This window comes from Aedes albopictus, chromosome 2 (genome assembly GCF_035046485.1).
Source record: "Aedes albopictus strain Foshan chromosome 2, AalbF5, whole genome shotgun sequence".
Lineage (NCBI taxonomy): Eukaryota > Metazoa > Arthropoda > Insecta > Diptera > Culicidae > Aedes > Aedes albopictus.
Window position 1 is genome coordinate 405,697,539 of NC_085137.1, and position 5,139 is coordinate 405,702,677.

General features: G+C 45.3%; 1 long non-coding RNA gene across 1 annotated transcript; it reads right to left on the bottom strand.

Moving 5' to 3' along the window:
• Nucleotides 1–3,520: 3,520 nt before the first annotated feature.
• On the bottom strand, nucleotides 3,521–4,695 carry LOC115268528 (uncharacterized). Its single transcript, XR_003898332.2, has 3 exons — nucleotides 4,630–4,695; nucleotides 4,437–4,568; nucleotides 3,521–4,245 (listed from the first exon to the last, which is right to left on the bottom strand). It is a non-coding gene; the product is annotated as an uncharacterized LOC115268528 (long non-coding RNA).
• Nucleotides 4,696–5,139: the final 444 nt, after the last annotated feature.

The window sequence follows — 5,139 nt, forward strand, 5'->3', positions numbered from 1 at the left end:
GACTGCAGCAGAGTGTGGATTCATCGCGTCGTACACCTAGCGCTAGGCGCAGTCAGTCATCTCTCGCCCTCGCGCCGGCTTAATCAAGTCTTCTCTCTTTTGGTTGGAGCTGAGCTTATACGGCTTATACGGGTTGCGTTGTGATGCATCGTTGAAAACACCATTCGGAGAGGATTGTGTGACCATGGCGGTTTTATTACCTGGTGAGAGAAAGCTGAGTTGGATTTTTTTTACCTATCATCCACCTTATTGTTGGTTGAAATAGTAGTTCTAAACCTATTGAGTGTTAAGATCGCTTGTTGACGTTGGATAACGTCCCAAGGAACAATTCAAAGTCATTAATAAGCATGCTTGTCGGACTATTGCTGGTGTATAACATTCTCAGCTGAACAAAAACAAATGCTGAATAATAAGCAGAAATGATGCTATTTACATTGTGTATAAGCCAAAATTCAACATTTGGCACGTATGTGAACAGCAATTTAATTATAAGCTTAAGGACAGACTTGTTAGAATCCCAATATGGCCGACTTTGGCACCTACTCACGATTTTGAGAGCACAAATCTCTTCGTAAACAAAACCAGCGCACCTGAGCTTCTTATTTTAAGCTTATTACAAGTGAGCAAGAACAGAATAATAAAATACATTGTGGTTTGAAGCTTGCTTCTTGAGATTTGTGTGTCTGAAGTTTTGATGCACTGTCAAACCGGGATTCTAAGACGTTTGTCCTTAACAAACGTCAGCAATTTTCGTTTTTCGAATGAATGTCATCAGTTTCGTACCTTTTAATTCAGCCCTATTCTTCGAAAAAAATGTGCGCCGGAATTCGCCTACAGCTTGAACATGTTCGGAGTGCTATTGTAACGGTTCTGGGATTCGAACACTGTCTATGATCCAAATTTCATAGAATGTATCTACTAGTCGATTACATTAAATTTTGTCCTTTTGCCTCTTTAAGTCCAAAACCAAAGATTTCTCACGAGTTTTCTTGAGTCACCGTCCCATTTCGCAAAATGAACACTAAACATTTCGACGGCATCGACGCTTTTTTATTATTCCAAAACAAAGTCAACCCAACCTGCGGCTTTTTATGCAAATATAACCTCGAATACAACACATGTGATTGTAACGATCTTCGCGGTGAGACTTCCGGTTCTTCAAAACCATTTCATTAAAACACGACGTTCTTCGAGACACGTTCCTCAGTCGCTATTTTGAAGTTCAAAATCAATTCGACGGCCTTCAAGGCACGTCCCTCTTCCCTCGATCTTCTTTTGAATTTCTCGACGGCCTTCGAGGCGCGTCACCCTTTTTCTTTTCTCGATAGCCTCCGAGACGCATCTTTCTTTTCCATGTTTCGACGGCCTTCCATGCACGTCCCTTTTTGCATTTTTCGACGGCCTTCGAGGCGCGTCACTCTTTCCCATTTCTCGACGGCCTTCCAGGCGCGTCCCTTTTTCGCATTTCTCGACGGCCTTCGAGGCGCGCCCTTTTTTCGCATTTCCGACGGCCTTCGAGGCGTGCCCTTTTTTCGTATTTCCGACGGCCTTCGAGGCGCGCCCTTTTTTCGCATTTTTCGACGGCCTTCGAGGCGCGCCCTTTTTTCGCATTTGTAACCGTTTGGTTACAAATTGTTGGTTTTTGTTTTGATTTTTATGTTGTTTGTCGGACCCGTCACGTTTCTTGTGTAAGACAGTAGGAAAATACCACAGAAGTGAAAGGGTCAAGTGCCGCTGTAACTGTTTTGTCGCTACCAATCATGACGATGGCTGAAGCAATGAGCGCGATGCAATAAACGATGAGAATGACGGAATGGGAAAAGTTAAAAATTGGAACAGCCATTGCCCGAATTAGGCTGAGAATTCTAGTATCAGGCGTCCGTGTGCTTAGACGTGTTTTAGTGCAGTGGATTACGTGGAATACCCCCCCCCCCCCCTTTACTAGCATTTGCTAGAGGAATCGTTGGGGAAGATACCGCTCAGGTAATTTGGATACCCTGCACTTTATTTGTAGATCGTTTTTAAAACTGTACCCGTCCATTAGGACCTCTTTTGTTTGGACCTCAAAAAGGTCTGCCGTCCAGCACACGGCTCGGCCCGTGGAACCGGGAACGGTTCCCGCGCCTAACCGTCAAGGAACATCAGTCCTCATAGGAGGACGTACAGCTCGGGCCGAAGGCCCTAAACGCCAAGGAGCTTTCCCCTCTCGACTTCCCAAGGTGGCCATGCCACGGTCGGTCGATTGCGCCCACGAGGGAAGACGCCAGTGATCCCCCCCCCCCCCCCAGCAACGCCCGCTGGTCCCGTCGGCCGAGTACCGGCCCCGCTCGCCTTGCCATCCGGCGAGATTTCCGGCCGCACAGCTCGACTGGAGTCGCTGTGTCGGCCAACGAACCCCGCATCAACACTCAGCAGCGGTATGTACCGGTACCAACATTAGAATAGGCCACACATAACAAATTAACACAGATTTTATACACAGAACAACACGCACACGCCACAATTAGGGTTTTTAATAAAAATATATAAGAAACGTTAAAGATCCGTGTTAAGTTTTTGTATCGCGAAAGTGCCCTTGATTACCCAGTAGCTAGCCGACCCTGGGATTACCGGAGAGTCTCTTGTGTCTTGAGTCGGTCCGGCACTGTCATATTGACGATTCGTTTCACTTGGCACCCAGCCAAAAGTCCGCGAAAGGTAATCAAGGGACCGAAGTAGCATACAAAAATCTAACGATTTTTGCCGACGGGAGGTGGCAGGGATACGTGCTTGCACGTATGTCTCCCCTCATGCGCGATCTGCCACTTTAGGTGATAAAACTGTGATTAATCGAAGCTTTTGCTTCAAAAGAGGTCCTGAGCACACCACGGACACATTTGCTCTTGATTTTCGTTTTTACCGTCCAAAAATTCGTTGATGTTGGCAAATTTTGTGTTTCGTGAATCGTTTATGTTGATATGTTTTCCGATCATAATTGAACTTTACTGTACATACTTGTCCAATCAATCATGACAACAATAGCGCACTATTTATTTTAACCCGTTTGTTTTGATCCGTCCCATTGTTTTAAGATTTTATTTCACCCACAACACACTCACACCTGATTCTCATACGATGACACGCAAGCGGCGAGCAAAGGCTAAGGCCAATTATAAACCAATCAATTGGCAGCCGTCGACGTACGATGCGGACGAGTCGGACTTAGAGGAATGGTTTGAAATGCCTCGTCCGTTGCTCTCGACGCATCCCAACTACCCGCTAGAGGAGTTGGAGCTGGACCTCGAAGAAACTTTGCATACCATTCGGGAGCAAAGGACTTCGGGGGTAAGGGTTCATTCAAATATTACGTAACGCAATGAGGGGAGGGAGGGGGTCTAGCACTGTGTTACACTTCATACAAAATTTCAAAATCTTCCATACAAAAGTTGTTACGTGGGGGAGGGAGGGGGTCTAAAATTGTCATATTTTGCGTTACGTAATATTTGAACGAACCCTAATGATGCCAGCAGACGTCATAAAAATTAAAAGAATCATCTACCTTTTTATGCGTGACATGAACATCGTCACATGCGATGTAAATTCTCGTTATTTGCCCCCCAGCGCGACATGCGAATATAGGGCGCCGGAATCAGAACCAGAGGAAGAGATCGAATTGATCATCCCTAGTTCCGATTCCGATGACTTAGAAATGTCATTCAGCGAGCCCGAACCTGATTCGGAAGACCATCTTCAGGTCGAAAAGGGAACGAAAAGGAGCCCAGTGTCACGCTACTCTTCTGGTTACTTTTCCCCCGAATTTGACACCAGTAAGTCGGTGCTTCATTCATCGAGTTTTCCCCGATACTTACCTGGTGAAGCTTTCCTTACTTCCAAAGAACAAACTTCGAACCCCGAATCTCTACGAAAGCAGACCCGGTCGTTCAAGATCCGGAAAAAGGCCAACCTAAATCTTCGAGCGGAACCTACGGCCAAAGAACTGTGCAGCGAAAACCTATCTTCGATCTTGGAACCCTACCCTTCAACGAATATTCCCCGTTCCGGACGCACACCTGGAACCCCCCAAAAGGTATTTTCTCACAACAAAAAGAAGAACAAATCCATCTAAATTTTCAATAAATTTATTCAGTATCATTTTCTTTTCACTTCACTTTCAATTCTTCGGCAGTTTGCCATTCATCCGGTGAGGTGCGGGAGTAACAACTTTTCCCCAGTTGCCGACGGCAGACATCGCCGAATGGAAGTGATCTGTAAAAGAGTAAATGAACCGCTTTTTAACAATTAAATAACACCGAAGGACTATGGAATTTGTTAGTCGATTGTGTTAGTTGTTATGGGAATCGTTAGCAGTTAGTCCTAGATTAGTCGAACCGACGGATGAAAGATTCCGGTCGGTCGTTGAAAAGGCTAGCATGCAAGTAAAAATAGATCCAACTTACCTTGATTTATTACGGGGATTCATATCAGGGCTGGTAGGACCGGTGGAAGGTGCGAGGGGTGATCATATACCCTCACTTCCCCACCTGCAGAGCGCCTGAGAGGGGATCGCCCGCTGAATCATTGGCCAAAGTCTATAAAAACACCAATCACCTTAGAGAGGTTTGATTATTTTACAGTGTACACTTTACTTACCTGATGTCGTCTTGCAGAGACAAGACCGTCATCACGGTGTCCCGGGACAAGTATGGGTTTGCTATGAGCGCTTGCACGCTGACGTCATCATTATCTCCTTCTCTTTCTTTCCTTCGGCGTCGGTCCATAAAGCCGCCCTTGCCCTCAAAAAAAACTTGAGGGCAATGTTTACAAATCGTATGGGAATTCGATGAGGTTATGTTTTTGATGCAAGCCTCTATGGGCCAATCTTTCGTCGCAAAGATTGTTGCCGCATAGCCCAACAACCCAAGAATGACTGAGTTCATTCATCTAAAAAGACAAAATACACACGAAGATCAGTCTTCGGTATGTTTTACTATAGTACGTACTACTTACCTATACATATCCGCAAAAAAGGCCACTTTTGCACTTTTCTCTTCGAAATTGATTTACGACTGCACAGCATAAACATAAACATAACGAACAATAGATCTCGAGATGCTGTGTCAGTCCACTTTGACAGATTCATGACGTTTCGCAAACTGTCAT